The 18242-nt window shown below is 40.5% G+C and overlaps 1 long non-coding RNA gene across 3 annotated transcripts in view; it reads right to left on the minus strand.

The window, feature by feature from the left end:
* LOC116441619 overlaps positions 1-18030 on the minus strand; it is a 35070-nt gene extending 17040 nt beyond the window's left edge. For 2 of the 3 annotated variants that reach the window (XR_004239189.1, XR_004239184.1), the window contains exon 1: positions 17878-18030. This is a non-coding gene — a long non-coding RNA (uncharacterized LOC116441619). Of the gene's footprint in view, positions 1-17190; positions 17388-17877 lie in introns of all 3 variants that reach the window. The other variant, XR_004239186.1, reaches the window with a different exon arrangement.
* Between the last annotated feature and the right edge of the window lie 212 nt (positions 18031-18242).

The following is an 18242-nucleotide window of genomic DNA, read 5'->3' on the forward strand; positions in this document are numbered from 1 at the left end:
TATACAGGATTACAAACTTGTTGAAAGTTTGATTTCCAAGAACCTAGCCTGTTCCTTTTTTAATTAGACTTTTCCATATATTGTATGCTATCTCAATACATTCCCTTTACAGTTATGACCAGAATGGCTATTCAATGTATTAATTCAACCCTACATCAAGGGACAAATTAAGATGAGGGCAAAATCCAGATAAGTAGAGTAACAATCCTGGGCAGGTATATGGAAAGCTTTGCTCAAACTGACAAAGAAGAGAAAGAGAAAGGAGAAAAAGAAAAGAGAAAATAGAGAAGGGAAAAAAAAATATGAAAAAGAAGAAGATTTTTAAAAAGGCAAAGCTGTCTGGGGTCTCTTTAACCGGAAGTTTAGCCACTGACTACAGCATCATGGATCTTTTTGTGTCTGCCTAATACAATGCATCTTTTGTCCTGCTTTCTCAAATCCTGTCCTATCAGGCAAGGTCACTGTCACATCCTTTCTCAATAAATACAGGAATTTATTTCCTAGACAAAACTCATGCCTCTGAGTCACACTGGAGTTGAGTCTAGAGGAACCCTGTAGTAATGTGGGAGAACTATACAAAGCCTGGAGCTGTTCCCAGCTATACCTAGAGGAATAAATAAAAAAAAACAAAAAACAGAACACTCTTAGGGGGGTGGGACCTCAAACCTACTCTAACTTGTCCTGTACACCCAGGGTGATAGGACAAGCGATAAACCATAGAGATCTGAACACCGAAAATGAGCCTAGAGAACATTACAAACAGCACACAGAGTAATTACTCATCATGAGGATCTGAGAAATTCCTGTATAAACAGTCTGTGATATGAAAGGGCCTGTTCCCTCTTCTATCAAAGACAACAGAAAACTCTGCTGACTTCAGCCAAGCAAGAACCAGGTTGATAACTGCAATGTTCCTTAAAGCAGAGGAAGGTCTTGCTCTGAGTGAAGATCAGAATTTGCTATTTGATACACTAAGTATGGCATTAAAAAGTTGTTTTGCTTTGCAGGATAATGGAAGCCCTTCTTTTATAGGGGCTGAATTCCATATATGTTATGTCCAGCCAGAGTTTTTTAAAAAATCTCACACATGCATGTCAGTTATTGAATGATATTGTTTAAAGCTAGAAACTGTGAGCTGTTAGGCTTTAAAGAATAGGCAGACAGGCAAGAAATTCCACCAAGTGATTTATAAGCAGGTGGATGAGAAAGTGGAAACTTTTGTGAATCTTGGTCGTGATCCAGTTCAGAGCCTTATTTTGATGGAGGGCTCCCTCTTCTGGATTTTGATTGAAGCATATTTCCCAAACTCTAAACCCGTTTATTTTTTCCAATGCAACTGAAAGGTGTTTCCAACTAGAAACCAGATCAGGGAGAGAGTATCTATGCACTCTCATAGTCAAACAGTGCCTCTGCCCAGATCACTGTGGGGCTCTGGACTTTGGGCAGCACATCTGACTTCATCTGCCCCACAGACCTGCCAGAGACAAAGGGAGCTGACACTGTGGTTTTTAATTTGTATATTTAAGTTAACAGATGTCCTAGGCACAAGGATAAGGGTTTACTTTAGCTTATGATTCTTTATTTTTCTGTCTATCTAAATGCAGCTTTTGGATAATTACATCATTAAGAAATAGTCTTTGTTGCAACAACTCCTAGGAACTCTACTTCTGAACAAGAATACCTTCAAGTTTAAGCAGCTCAAAAAGAAAAATATCTGTTTGGCTAGAAGTTCTCCAGTGACATGAAAAATAGCGTTTTAGTCCCTTATACAAATCAAAATAGTCTTACATGAAAAATCCTTCCTAATCTGTGGAGGATTTCCTCCCTCATAGGAATTCCATCTGAAAACAGACACTTCCTGAATGGCAGGTGGGACTGCAAGAAACTGAAACTGCAGCTTTGATTAATTTACATTTCCTAAAGAGAACAACCTTTTCAGGCAGAAACCTGCTTCAAGGCAGATTTTTCTTTAATACAGCCTGAGTTTTATACCCCAGTGCAAATATATCTATAAGACTATGCTACAGACTGTTATTATGGCCACAGGGGAATTCTTTATTTCAGAAAAGGATAGGAATGCAAACAAAACTCTGAGTTTTGCTGAAAATTAAATAATAGTAATAATAATATGTATGGCTTAGTGAAAAAGCATCAGATATCTCTGATTATAAAGAATTATTGCAAAGTGTGCATTTTGTTTCAATAGAATAATAATCCAGTTTGAAGTAAAGAGCTTAAATTTGAAAGCAAGGACATGACAAAAGCTATCATCCCTTTATCGGAGAATTCTACACTGATATATGGCAGGCCTCTGCCTTCTAATGTTGCTACTGCCCACAAGACCACATTCATCTAGACCAGCTATCCCCTGGCTTTTTTCCCCTGCAGATTCTTAGAAAACAACAATCAGGCCAGTCAACATTTGGGGCCCATAATATCCACAGGCCATTTACAGTGAGCTCCCAGACCCACCAACAGGCCCTCAGAGCTCATTTGGGGAACCACCAACTCGCAAAGCCCCAGCTGACACCAGGTGACTCCTCCCTGCCCTGGGTGATCTGCAGCTACATTGAAAGAAAGTGCACCAGCCCAAGCATTTGTCATTCTTGAAGATGAGATATGTAAGGGGTACGAGGAAGAACAGAAGTGAGATGCTTAGTGCCAAGCAGCAGATTGGATGGAAAGCCAGGAAACAAAGCACAGGCTTCTTCGGAACAAGCTCAGTGCTCTCTGTGGAGCTACAACCCTTAAACTGAGTCTACACTCAAAGAAGGGGCCATAAAAAAGTATCCACTGGAACATAGCTACATCAAGCTTATGCAGAAATTGATGTTTGGGATAAGAGGTCCCCACAACTTCCAGCACTAAAAAAAAAAAAAAAAAAAAATTAGATTAAAAAATAGAGACAAGAACCTCCCTTCTGCTGAATGGGACAGCTATAGCTCTGGAATGAATTGCCCTGTAGTTTTGGGATGGTGTTGCATTTTTTTTTTAATACTTAATATTGTCAGAATATAGAAGGAGAAAAGTTGTGATGTACACTAAATTGCTATTACTCAGCTTTGCCAGGAGAAAGATCACCACAAATTTGATCAGCGTTATAAGAACATCTTGATTCCAAGAGAATATTCTAACAAACAAATAAAAAGCCCTGCTGTTTTCTTACTTAAGTGCTGCAAATAAAGTAAGAAGTTCATTTTCAAATATAACTGGGTGGTATTACAACAGACTGCTGTTGAGAAAAAAAAGTTTTTAGTCTCTTCTAGTGCACCCTAATTTATCTTTGGTAAGGCTTTGTGTTCACCTTTCCTTGATGCAGAGTTGCTCAACACTATCAACATTCCCCAGTGCTTCAGGCCACAGTCCTCCTGTGTTTTAGTATCTGCCTGGGATATGTGAGCCCTGCACTTGGCTCACTCCAGAGCTATGACAACTTCAGCTATTTGACAAGCCCAGTGACATACAGCATTAAAAAAACCCCCAGAACTATTAAAAACAATAGAACAGGCTTAAGTCATGTTTAACTATCCCACGAGAATATCTGAGAGGACAGTCTACATTTGTTTTCGCCCAGGACATCTGCCTCCATCTGTATCTCAGGTCAGCCTGGCTGCTGGCAGTGCCTGGAAATACCTCACAGTAGGCATCAAGGCAATTCCTCATATTCAATACCCCTCTCTGCTGGTAGTTTCGACTTCTGACCAAACTGAGCTTGCAACAAGAAACCAGGTTTTCAATAACAATACACATCCCACATTACCTCTCTGGGAATCTATTATACTGCTTTCCTCCTGCCCTTCCCCACAAATGGCCAAGGCACTGACACGAGAAAATCCCATACCATATTCATTAGATTTTTACCATCCTTATACCTCAGAGAAACACAGGAGCTTCATTCTGTAACACTCAGACAAACCTCTTTCGAGAACATGGTGTCAAGCAATTCCTGGAAAAAAACTCAGGCTGGCAAAAAGGTCCTATTAGCTGCAAGAAGAGCTGTCGAGCTGTGCCTTATTCCTTGCAAAGTTCCCATTACCTGTGAGAACACATGCCAGTGAGAGGTTGCTATTCCATCCTAATCTCTTCACATGTCCTCCTTCCTCCTACAGCTATTAATGGTGATGTCCAATTCCACACATGCCTCCAGGTGGATTCCTGTACTGTCCTTGTAACACTTTCTTAATTTCTTCTGTTGTACCCTCCTACGACAACCCTTACCAATAGTTCCTAATTTCCCACACTTCTCTTCTCCTATCACCATCACCACCTCCTGGTACACACTGGCCCGTGGCTTTGTCCTGTCTGTTGCTTAGAGACTCCTTTCTGCTCTTTCCTCATATACTTCAGCAGAGTAGAGCAGGCCACTGGGACAACAGAAAGCCAGAGATCTGGGAAGACTTTTCCCTCTCCTATGCTCTACATGCTTATCACCATCAAAAGATACAGGCCTCTGGACATCTGTCATACATCTGGACATCTATCGTGTCTGTCCTACACATAAAATTACATTCAAATATTGCTGTGAACATTGCATAGTCCACTACTTCTCCTTTAGGAAGTGGCAGATTTGATTTCCTGTGCAATATTTATACAGGTCCTCTGAGCCACGTGCCAATATAATCTAAGTCTGCTGCTTCATCCAGAGTCCATGATGGATGGCTGAACTAGAGAATGGCTATTTGGTTTTACCATTATTATTCAGTTTATAGTATTAAGAGCATACCTTCCCCCTGCTGATCTAAGCACAGAATTACAAATCCTAACAGGCTTTTCCGCAGTATTCCTCACTGTTTTGTGGGAGTCCTCCAGCATATCATGAAAATACTTGCAACATGCCGATTTGTCTCTCAGTGCCACACAACTTCAGGGCTGGCTGCTGTCCCTTTTGGCAGAAGCAGTCTCTGCCTCACCTGTGTGCTCCCAGGATCTCCTTGGCACCGGCAGCCTTCTCTCTGTTTAGCTCTCTGAATAGTTTCAGTAAAGGATCAGACACCCCTGCCCTAAGGCAAAGGAAGAAACATACCTCTGATGACAGGAAACAGGGAAAGCAGGACTGCCCTTTTTGGGAGCAGTGGTATTTGCTTACAAACATCCTATCAGACCAAACCCTGAGTTCCATGACAGTGCCCAAGTGCTTGGGATATATTTTGTGAAATCAATAATGAAGGATAAATTCAAACAATATTTTATACAGATTTTAAATAGGGCTTTTTGAGCTCTACTAGAATGCGAACTGTTTAACAGTTAAAACACCTCAGCAAGTCCTACATCCAAAACGTCAGTTCCACTTCTAAATGGTTAACAAGCTTTATTTCTCTAGAGGTCAGCACAGTACTAGAAAAAAGTAAAAACAACACAAAACAAAACAAAACTTATTGAATGGAGTTTTACATTTCCTCTGGAATTTCCAAGAAAGAAATAAAGGAATTCATCATTTTCCAGAAGAGACAGGATTCACAGTATTTTAAGCATGTAAAGTAATTGATGCTGTCCAGAAAATGGCAGAACTCAGGGAGTTCTCTGGAGTGCAGGCTACAGCTAGCTATGGTACTTAGCTCCTAATCAAGAGGTTGCTAACAAATCATAACAGATGTGGCCAGGACTGCCAAGTTTGAACCTAAGTGTCAGGCTGAGCCATGACACGCGCACTCACTGTGTTACCTAAAGTATCATCCTTATAAACAGCTTTAGACTGGCTTCTACGTTCATGTGACCAAGTCCACCTGACTGTTGGTAGAGCAAATGCAAACAGCTTGGTCTTCCATTAAGGCGATCACATACCCAGATGCAAAATCCAGGACTCTGAGACTTCATGCAAATCTGACAGTCCTTGGGGAATTTCAGTTTGCTGAAAAATATATATAAATATTATAATCTGTGACAGATATAATCTTGCTCCAATATTTTCCACTTTATTTAAAAGGAAAGCTACCTATTTTGCTCAGTCCCACGGTCTGGCATTTACAAAGATAAAAGGACCTTTCAGCATGAGCAAACTGCAAAACATATTTGAAAAGAAATTCTTAATGACAATTGGCATTAAACAATACATTTTGTAGGCTGTTCACGCTGAAGCATGCTTTTATCTTCTGAACTGGATGCTGCCAGGCTGAGCAGAGATTAAGTTTTCTCTTAACTCTTTCAGTACCTCACAAAGAGCAGATTCCATCAGGATTTTCTTATAAAGTACTTACACCTGCATTAGATGAACATGGCATTACAGGGGCTCAGCGTCTAGCCCCAAGATAAGAAGCAGATAACCACAGCTCTGCTAGCCAATCATCTGGCACCTACTTCTAACTCAAAGAATATTTCTTCTTTAATACAGTCCCTTTTTTTCTCTCTCAACAGAAATCCCAGTTGCCACGCTAACAGCACCTTTTTGGTTGGCCATAAATCACAGCAGCTTTACCTACTAAGTAGCAGGCATGCTTCGTAAGACCAGAATTTCCCGTCTCCCAGGTGGGAGTCAGCATCTTGTGTTACAAATAGCTCCTTTGTTGACAAGGGAAAGGCCAGCTCTGCCTCCATTTCTGGCATCCGTTCTGCTTTGCGTGCCTCAATCTTCATTGCAACTCAGGTGCTTTTAAAGTCACAAAATAAAGCCAGATCACTGCTGAACAGTGTAGTCCACCCTCCACAACTCTGCCCTGCTACTGTCAATACTATCCTTTCCCTTTGGATATTCACACAGCTGCACCATGAACCAGGACTGGAAAAAAATCCAGCAGAAATCACCCTTTTTGTTTTCAGCAAAATAGTTCTCCTGGCTTGTCTGACGGTATAGCCAGCCAAATGTTACAGAGGCAAGCTTAGAGGGTGAAAACAAGGCTTGGGGATGTGCTGGAATCTATGTGAATTTATGTTGCATTTAAGAAGTAACCACAGACTAAAACAGAGGTATAATAGAAACTTCAATATCAAATTCTAGGAGCCTAAAGGAAGTTGGGAGGCATATACATTGCCCAGTAGTATGAACCACCTAGGAGCTGCACCACGGTGCCAAGCTGACCATTATTTCCATCCCTGGCTTCAGGCTGTTATATAGGGAAACTAATCTAACCAAACAATGGAGAACAAGATGGGCCTAGAGACAGACAGACCCTTCTTGATGCCACTGGAATTTAGATCAGGCTGTAGAATGTAATCCTGCCCCTGTGAAAACTCCATTTCTATTTCTCTGTGGGCAGACTGAGGAGAAATGGAAATCATCTGAATACAGGACATAAGTAGTAAAAATTACAAGAGGAAGAAATTCTGAAACATTCATTTTTGCCTACCTTGCTCTGTCTCAGAAAGGAGGCAGGCAAAGGGAAAGTTGGAAGAGTTATTTTGGATCACTGCATCCAGCCCCCAGTTATTCCCATCGAATCACATAATCCCTTTCCATTTGACTGGCTAAACATCCTTCATATCCATCCAGTTCACAAAGAAAAACAGCACATACCATAACTGCAAACTGAGTTGAATCCATGAATATCCAAGCCCACATCTAAGAGAATAATCAGAATGCTAAGGAAAGCTCTTGCTTGATCCAACAGCTGCTGTGCTCAAGGGCTGTTGATATGGAAAACTTACCAAGAGTGATAAGAATGAAGGTATGAAGTCAGAGCAAAGGCGCATACCAAACAGGTATTCACAGAGAATCAAAAGAGCTGGATGAACCCAATTTACTGGTGTGATATTAACCTGAAGAGGAACATTCCAGAAGGAAAGGAAGATGACTCCTTCACTCATATAAGATTCAAAAAGGCAGAAGATATGAACTCTAGCACTCCTCACAGCTGCTCTTATTGAAGTTGATAACATGTCTTTGACTAGCTTTAGAAATACCGAATCCTAAAGAAGAAAAAACAATTCATAATAGAACATGCTTCCCTGGTATAAGAAAGATGCTCATGAAATCCATGACTTTATTATGATGCTCACAAACCATTTTTAAAGTGCTTTCCCATTTTCTCAAGAACCTGCTGAAATTGGGATACTACAGTGAACACCCTTGACAAAGCAAGTGAGCTCTGGTATCTGTGCTGCTCTCGCACCTGTTTTTCCATTGATCTTTACCTACACAAGGCACTCCATTTCAGAAAAGTTCCCACAGGCAATGGGAAGCCATGACATATGGAGTCAAGTATGCTACTTGGCAAACCACAGTTTCCAACAGTTGAGCAGGGTCACATTATCTCTGAGCAAGCATCTTTGCCCTCTGGCAGAAAGCTGAGAGGCTGAACTTTTACAGATAAGAAAACGCTTCTATCCACTCCTTCCTGGCAAAGTTCAGGTGAGCTCCTTCCCTCCTGAACTCTTTCAGATGAACCTCCATGGAAGGGAGACTAAAGCTGTCTTACGAAATAGTGACAAACATGCATTTAGAAAAGAATGGCAGGAGAAAGACATGCAGAAAGGAAAGACTGAAAGGACATGATGATGTTGCGACATAAAAGGACGTGGAACAAGAATACACTGGAAAATATTGTCTTGATAAAAGCAAGCCTGCATCTCCTACTAAACAAACTAGCAGCTAATCCCGTTTGTCTTTTCTCAGCAGAACACAACTACAAACTGCACATCTGCTTTGCTGGCTCATGCATTCCTGCCTGGTCTCAAATGTCAATCCCTGTCACTGTCAGTAACTATGGACAAGGCTGGGGTGGCATGAGAATTTCCATTAAAATCAACAAGGCTTGGGGGGAAGCCCAAAGTGCATTTCTGAGCTGTAACACCACAATCCACAGCCCTGTCTGGTGGTGCCAAGTCCACTAGTGCCAGAATTTGCAGGGGGGTCTTCTGAGACAGCTCTACTGTGTCTGGCCTGAAACTGCTACCACCACATCAGCTCCATTTGGACTAGTTACTGCTAATTTATTCTTACATAGAGAAAAAGTAACTACAACCCACCATTTCAATTTATGACTTTCAAGAGAGTGATGGAGCTACCAGATGAGATCAGCTGAGGGGACCAGCAGCCACTGACATACTCTGTTCTTGGCCCTGTGTTTCCACTGTTTCTATGTATCACCTCCTGTTCACTTAACATCTACTGAAGTATCTTAATTCTTCAGTTTAGTAGGAAAAGAAAGTTTTCTGGCACATCAGCAAGTTGAATCAGCATCCCAGAAAGCAGTTAAGCACCACTGGTACCAGAAGAGAAACTATAGGGACAAAGCAGAAGGGGAGAGAAAATCAAGACTTCCTGGGTGGCATTTCTGCTTTGTTAGTTCAGCTGGTTGAGTAATCTTTTATCACTTTACCCAGGTTCAATCCATGGAAGTCATATTACAGTCTGAATTTAAGTTGTGGCAAATTCCACCTCTCGAAATTAAACAGGAGCTTCTGTAAAGGCTTTTATATCAGTTCACATGCAAGAATTCAAATTTACATCCAAATTAACGTGGCCAAAATTAAGAGTACCCTCAATAAAGAACAGGAAAAGTAAAGATTTACGTGCTCTGTCTTATCTTCACTCCTTCAGTTGGTACAACTAACAGGATGTCAAAGTGAAGTGCTTAAGCAGTGTGGAAACTTTCTACAGAGGAACCAAGGGCTGCACAGCTTCAGAGAGCTCCCAGTTTACCATATTCTTATAAACTGAAGGACTTAGCAGAAAAGACAAGATATAAACTGTCTCCTCAGTCCTTACAGCTTTAGAGGAGCTGCCTCTTATTTATCTACAGTATTTTCATTACATTCACTTAATAACATTATATTAGGTTACATTACCTAATGACTACCTGAGTGTGAAATAGAGAGCACAATTCTCTGTGGAAGTTGCATGAACCACTCCTAGGAGATGATCATTTAAGCAAAACAGAATCAAATCGTTCTCTTCTGCACAAAGAAGTGGCTTAAAGCTGCCTTACTTGAGCAGTTGGATATTCTTAACACAATGAACCTGTGGGTTGATTTAGTCAGTCAAGCATCAGAGTCAGCTCTGAAATGTTTTTAGAAATGAAGACACATAAAACAGGTGACTTCTGACAGCTTTTCTGCAAAGATCAACTCTCCACCTTGTTATTCATCACACATAATGGATTAATTTCTCAACTATCATTCATTTTTCCATCACTAGCTTATGTAAAGCACTGTCATCAGACTTAATAAGCCAAAACACATAACAGGATTCCAAAAGCACCTAACGTTACTGGAGAGAATGAGACAACCCAAATAACACCCACAGTGAACAGAAACAAACATGGGGTTTAGGCTTCCTAAGCACATAATTAATGACAGCAAGAAAGAAGGGATCTCAGTGGGAAAATTGTCCAGTAAGAGTTTACAAAACGGCTTCTTCACACCCCCTCCAATAAAAGTGGTTCTCAGCTTTGTGCAGGGCTCAACTGAGGACAGCAGGACCTGTTTCAACTTCACCATCCCTGAGTTATTCTACCAGCCTACAAAGAGCGCACACCCAAAACACCAATTCCTCCTGACCCACCAAAGGTATCTTCACTTTCCATAACATCTTTCTCTCTCTCGACCTCCTTCACCTCCTCTTCATGGCTCCTCCTCCCCCCACATCTCTGGAAAACCTGAAATAAATACTTTATTTTGAGATGTCCCTGAAAGGCTGCAGGTTATCACTCAGTCAGTCTCATAGTCTTGTCTGTGCCTCAGTATCCCCAGCTATGAAGTGATAAAAACTTATTTACCTTAAAAACTACATTGGACTTCTGGGGAGAAAGAAAAGTGTCTGTATTCCAAGTAGTGCTGAAAGTCTGGCCTGAATCACAAAACCTGAATCAAGAAAAAAACTATTTCAAACCTTTATATTTAGAGCTCCTGATACGCAACTTAGCCTACCTTTATCTATACACAAAAGATCCTGACTTTATTTTTTTTCTCAGATTCTCCAAAAAATGCCAAAATTTGTCTTATTGGCAAACCAAAAGAAACAATCAAACAATTAGATCCAAAAAGCCTTCTGAAACATTAAACATTAAGCAAAGTACAAAAAACTCTTCTTTTTCGCCTGGGGAATTTGACTAGAATCTTTGACTAGAATCTTCGACTTTTCTTTCAAGCTAATCTCCATGAAAAAGAAGAGAACTCTTTGCAAAACAAAAATTAAGTACCTGAAGGAACAATACTTTTCCCAAAACATGAATAGTTATATCTGCCACAAGATGCCCTAGGCATCAACTCACAAGAAAAGAATGCTCTAGTCTTGGCATCCTTCACCTTTCCAGAATGTCCGGTCCTTGCTGCTAACAAAAAAAAAGTAGCTTGTTTTTAAAACAGTAGTTTCTGTCTAGTGTTGTGCAACCTAATCTCACAGCTCCTTAGCACTGAGTCTGCTTCTCTAAATTAAACAATTTTCCAAATGACCTCCTTTGGTAAGATGCAAAAATAAAAATCACAAAAAAAATCAAAACTAACCCTAAAACACAACATTATAAGAATTTGCTTATTCTTCAAACAGCAAATTTTTTAAGTGTTCTGCACCTGTTTCAGAGACTCAAATTAGAATCAAGATCCTTCCCTCCCCTACAGTAGTCCAACAAAGGATACTGTTAACATAACCCAGTCTAACCAAGGATTCACCTAACCTAGTGCCCTATTTGCAAAAGTTGATGCCCAGAGAAAAGTCAGAATTCAGAGAAAGTCTTTCTATTTTATGCACATAAACACATGTAATATGTCAGCCCCCAACTGACATATTCTCTCACTTTCCAGCTATTTATGAAGGTTTCCAAAAGCCATGCTTGACAAAAGGGTAAGAGGATAAGGATGTGAGGATAAGAGACAACAAGCATAAGATGAAACAAGGAATGTTCAGAGGGAACATAAGGAAGCACTTTTTCACTATGAGGACTGTCAAGAATAGGAGCAAGTTGCCCAGAGAGGTTTAGCAGACACTGTCCTTGGAGGCTTTCAGAACCAGACTGAATAAAGTTCTGAGTAAAATGGTATGAGCCAGGTGACCTGCTTTCAGTGGGATATCGGACTAGAGATCCCCTGCAACTCCTTCCAAGCTGAATTAGCCTATGATCCTATTTTCCATCTGAGGAACTTTTGGTGTGGATGTTGCTTCCATGTCCCAAGTTATTTATTCATAATTTTATACGCAAACTGTGCAAACTTCTGACAACTAGTTCCCCCACCATCTGACAGTGTCCCTTGCTTTGATCCTAGCTTCACTGAGCTTCATTTCATGACTCTGGCTTGCTTTCAAGTGGAAGAAATATAAAAAACATCTGCAAGGGAAGAAAGGAAATAAGTTTTTAAAAATTATTTTAGTATCAGTTATTCACAATATTCTTAGAACATAAAAACACTTTTATTAAATACCCTGCACTGTATTTCTGAATTTGGAGGTGAGCGGGAAGGGCGGCGACATATCACATTCAGTTACCATCACTTGCTGTCAAAACTTCCCAGCACTCTGCTTGCCTTCACAGCACATCTTTGGAGTTCCTGCACTCAGTCATCACAATGCAAAACAAGTTCCTACATCCAGCCATTGCACAGGCACAGAAGCATATGAAGGAAGAATTGCTTGTTCCACACCTGCTGGAGACCCAGTTGCCAGTCTCCATGTCAACCTAGGCACCTGGACCACATAGGTACTGAGAACAAGTGAAGTTGTTCCTCCACAGAAATGGTTTGACACAGTGGCATCACAACCTGTCATACTCCAGGTATCAGCAGAGAGTTTCAGTCACTGTCAGGTTTCTATCAGATATCCTTCAAAACTCTAATTCAGGTAAGGTGGAGTTCACTCCTATTGCCCTGACTAAAGACAAGTGGACACTTGCACAGCTTTCCATCTTCTGCACATGAATGACGCAGACATGGTGTATGAACAGTTTGTACAAACTGCCCATTTGTAACCAATATGCAACAAATGCTGCAACCTTCTTGCATTTTAACAGTGAGACCAAGTATCTTCCACCACCTCACAGAGGAAGGTGGTGATCCATCTCCATATTTGCTTCTTCCTAGGAGTCCAGTATCAGTCTGGACAATTGAGACTCAAAAGACAACAAGGCTAAGAGGAACCATTAGATAGTCATACCTAGGGGTTTTTTTAAACCACCAGGTTTTTCAATACCACTCAGTTCCCTCATAGTAAATCCAGTGACTAGTACCTAAATCATTAATTTTGCTTTGGCACCAAGCCACAGTCTCTGGCTATGCCTCCATCCATGCCATTAATGACTGCTTTAGGACCTAGCTTTTTGGGGTTTTTTTCTCCCTTTATGAAATGACAAAACATAAGTCCATCCTGTATCCTTTTTGATAAAATAAACAGACTTGATATCTGAAAAGATTTGTCCCTTCCTAGGGAGGATTTTTTCCAACATTTATGGTTTATTTCTTTACCCTCTCTAGCTTGGTTATATTCTGTAATAGACGTTAGCATTTGGCCTGAGGGCCACATTCAAGAATCTGGGGACAGGAACAGTTGGAGCAAGATATTTCCAGGTGCAGCCTTCACTGCTTAAGTATGGCTTTTATTCCCTTATGCTGCACATGTAACTTGCCTTGTTGGCCAGGGTGCATTGAAAAAATTGCAGCTAAAAGCAATAAACCTGTAACACACCTCTGTCCTCACCATTACTTATTCCACAGGATTCTCACCTCATCTGAGGATTCCTTCAGTAATGTTAACTGTTTTACCTTCAGAGCACTGAAGATACTGAATAGTGACAGGCTCTGTATTAATTCTAAAAAACCCCAAAACTTCAAACAGTAAGAAATCCTACTCAAAATGTATCCCTTTGTTACTACTTTTTGAGATTTCCCCTTAACAATGTGACTGGGAGCAGCTAAAAAACAGTGAAACTAACTTTGTCTCCAAACAACTACGCTGAAACCCTGCCTTAAAAAATTTAAATTCATTGCTTCAAATGTTTAGAAACCATAACAATGAAATGAACAGAAGAACCTGGAAAGAGCAAGATGAGCAACTGTGCTCAATGAGCCTCATTAAAAGGGAAGATAAATATTTCAAAACCAAATTAGAGATCTTCTGAGGGAGTAACATGGCAATTCCTCTTTCTTTGTACAGTAGTAACTCATTAAGAATAACAATTTCTGCAACATATTTATTTACACTTCCTTCACAACTAGCAGGCCCAAGTACCTCATGAAAACTGTGTAGGAAAAACATTTCCAAGAATGAAAAACAAGAATTCTTGGTCTACACTGAGAAATCTTGGTCACTGCAGATAGTTATCTGCAGATTTCTGACCTGTGCATCATATTGTTACCTCTTATAGGTGAGTCGGCAACAAGTTCTTCCATACTGAACAAAAATTCTTCCACATTTGAAAAAAAGATGATGTTACACATCAACTTTCAATTGAAACCAGTAACACAGGAGAAATCTGCAGCAGCCATGTACTGGTAGGTGTTCATGGGCATCAGTATTTCTTTTTCTTTTCAAGAAATAATAAAATTCTTCTGTTGCAGCATAAAAAGCTTGATTAGAAGAATAAAGCCTCAGGCAAACCCTAGAGGTAGAAGCAACTTAAAAGAAACACTGTGCTGAAAAACTAAGTTGATGCAATATTAAACAAGTGAAATCAGGGAAACAGGGTGGGGGGAAATCTTACAGAGTCCGATTCTGAATTCTTTTACGTTGATTTGACATTAACCTAATTCTGCTAATCACTGCAGAATTGCTAGTTGCAGCAATTACACCACTCACCCATACAAGTGTAATATACAGAACCAGGCCCGCAGTTCTCTATCTGCAACACAGAGAGTTGCTCCCACAGCCCTGAGGCCCACTACTCCCTCAGCAGACCCCAAAACATAACTTACCTGGTTACAATTGCCACAGCCTCTGACTGTCTGGTCATGACCCACTTCCCTGGATGGGGAAGGTCATGGGGAACTGAACTGCATGAACATGATCAGAGCAACCTCTCTGCATCAGAAATGGCCCTTGGAACAACAATTGTGCTTTGCTGGTTAAACTGCACACAAGAAACAGGTCCTCCTTAGACTGGTCTGGTGCTGTCCAAACCTTTCAAGTGCATCATTATGGGACTGAGATATCACAGGCTGAACAACACACACATAAACACACAAGTTTTCAACAATGAAAAAGGAAGTCTTCCCAATGAAATGCTTGATCAAAACATCACAGTTTTTTCACAGTTATTATTTCCTTACAACACAGAAGCCAGGTGGACATTTTTTAGTCACACCTCACCTTTCACCTGTTACCCACAAGGAATATTCAATCTGTCAAGTATCATATCAAAGGATTTTTGAAGACCCTCATTCAAAACCAACAGGATCAATTGCCTGGAGAAACCAGCATTGCCAGAGGCACACAGTGACATCACTATCAATGCTACTGCAGTTTGGGCCACCACTGTCCCACCTCTCTGCCCCCAAAGTCCTTTACTGCTTGCAGCAAAGGTTATCTCACCCTGAAGCAAAGGGCAGGAATTGCCTGATTACAGTCTCTGACAGATCCTACATTTGTTTTGAGAAGGTAATTTGATGTTGGTTTTGTAACCTGCTATTTTCAGGCAGATGTCAAAGCGCACAGATGTAGGAGCTTGCCTTTAAATACCATGGGCTTTCTGTCTGCCACACATTTCAAGTTTTGCTCCAAAGGCTTGTTCTTTACGTGGCATTTAGGTGACCATGCTGAAAAAGAGGACAGTCCTTTCAGCACTGCTGATTCTGATCCTGGTGGATCAACTAAAGGCACAAGGTGAGTCAACAACGTATTGGCAAATCCAGCTTTGTCAATTTAAATAAGATTCACATTCATATTGTACTTAGTCTTAGAGTTACTTTTCTCCCCCTCCCTAAACTCCTACTTGGGATCTCTGATCCGTAAAAAGAACTGAGCACATTTTTGGATATCCCTAGAAATAACTTTTCAAACCATGCTCCTCATCCTGTAAATTCCTTTCACTTTATTTGTTTGTACCCCTATTACCCCAGTGCTTGAGGCAACAAGTGTGGAGCAAAGCAGAGATTTCAGCACGCAACCAAGCACAGAGCTGCCCCCGGACTACAGTGAAGACTCGCATAAGGAGAATGGCACAGAGCAAGCTGGGAGCAATGGAGTGCAAGAAGGTGAACAGACCACTTGGGAGCTGAGCGGAGAGTCAAGTACTGACTCTACGCCTAAGCCGAGTGTGGAGCCAAGCCAAGAACCAACCCAGGAGTCATCCACTGAAATGCCCGGTAAGACCCATTTTGTCTTTGATTGCCCACATTATTGATATCTCAGTTTTGTTACTCCAATGTTTCCACCTTTCCTGCACTAAGGCAGCAGGTTGAATCAAAACGCTGCTTTTCCATGTAGTCTGTTTTTTGGCAGGATACATGGCATGACAGATATCTAGCCTCTCCTCATTCCAAAACATAAATAAATTGCTGCAACTGAGAGGAAGATGACACTCCTTGAGACAAATTGTGTTATTATGGATGAGTGCATTTTACAATTGTATGTGAAGCAAAGAGGTCAGACCTCCCCTGACCTGGAAGAGGTTTCTCGTGTGGATATAGTTAATGCTGGTTCATAATGCACATTTCTAATGCAAGGAAAAAAACAAAAACCTAACCACACCAAAAATGAAAACATATTTATATGGTCCAGTTTCATAGTTATGAAGGCCTGTGGTACGTCTGAGTGACATTTCACTCTGGTGAACACCATCTCCATAAAGATGGGCCAAATTAATCCCTACAGAAGAAAGACCTGAGGAGGATTTTGGTACCTACACAGTATAAACTTCTGTGGCCTGTAATTCCATATTTCTCATTACCACACTGAGCTGCTTTATCATGTATTCAGTCTCCTTGATAAATAAAGGGGCACAGTTTCATTATCAGATGTTCATTATTTTGGGGATTTTGTGGGGATTTCTTATTTTGTTGGTTTGAGGTTTGCTTTGGGGTCTTTTTATTATATTATTTCATATTACAAATTGCATTACATGTGAGGATCACTCACCTGCAAGACATTATAAGTGAGGATCATTTAAATTTACACAATGGAATAATGAAGGTGTTAGGAGGGGTCTTTTTTTGCTTATTCTTTACAATAGTTTATGTAGGAACAATCTTAATTTCCGTGCCATTCACAGGGAACAACTTGCAAAGCCCCAAAGTCACAATTCTGAGCAGTGTAGTCATTTGACATTCACTCTCTTTGTTTTTGCTCTAGAGTAAATTGCAACATTAAAACTCGATGAAAAAGCAACACCCACTTACCTACAGAGGTGATTTCACCACCAAGAACACATATGAGGCTCCTGTTGCAAGCTAGATGGCAGAGCTGTTCCCAGAACTACATCTTGCAGGAAAACTGTTACCATAGCCTTCAGTTCCAGAACCCCATCTAATTCTTGCTTAGTTTACCAGATTAATTAGGTAACAGTTGACCTGTGCTGTTTTGCTTGCATAATAACCTGAAATAAAGAATGTCATCGCAAGTACATGCTTCATCATTATTGTAAATCCTTTCCTTGCTCCACTTCGACAAAAATGATTTAAAAGATTTTAGGGATTTTAGAGTATTTTTTTTTATGTCTCCTCTCAAACATATTTTATACAACTGATGCTTGTGTTTTCTTGTTTTATTTCTGTTATGACCAAGCCTGCTTTCAGTTTGCAGGAACTAGAAGCAGGGTTGTGAATGCATTTTCAGACAGGCTCCAGCCGACTTCAGCAGAATGCTTTACATCTGCTGAAGGTATCCTCAGATGACAGGGACAGTTTGAAACACAAACCACTCTTTTTAAACAGCTGTGGCTACAAACATGCAAAAACTATCTAAGTGTCTTCATGGCTTGCAGGTACAATGGCAAATAAATCATTGATCTACAAGTTTTGTCAGCCAGAACAACAGCAAGTAAAGAACATACGCAGAAACATGAATGTATTAAAAACTTTACTTACCAATTTATTTTTCATATAATATCCAAGTGCTTCCTACTGCCTGGCATCAATTGCAGCATTTCTTGTTTGCTATTCTTACGGTTGGAGCAAAGAGAGCAGGCTGAGTGCTGCACAGAACAGAGATGTTCTCTCTCCTCAGAGACCACGCAGAAAGAATCTAAAATAAATTAGAAGTGTCAGAAGAAAAAGGTTCCCAAAAACAATTTAGGAATCCATCTTTTCCAAGGAACTTCATGCAGAAAATTACCACTAAAAAAAACTCAAAGAAAATCCATAGCAGCAAGTGAGACATCTCTGTATCCTCTAGTGCCTGGTGTAGCATAGACAAAGCAGTTGTGTGATCTTGGAAGAAAGGAAAAGCAGTC

Source organism: Corvus moneduloides, chromosome 1, assembly GCF_009650955.1.
Source record: "Corvus moneduloides isolate bCorMon1 chromosome 1, bCorMon1.pri, whole genome shotgun sequence".
Taxonomy (NCBI): Eukaryota; Metazoa; Chordata; class Aves; order Passeriformes; family Corvidae; genus Corvus; species Corvus moneduloides.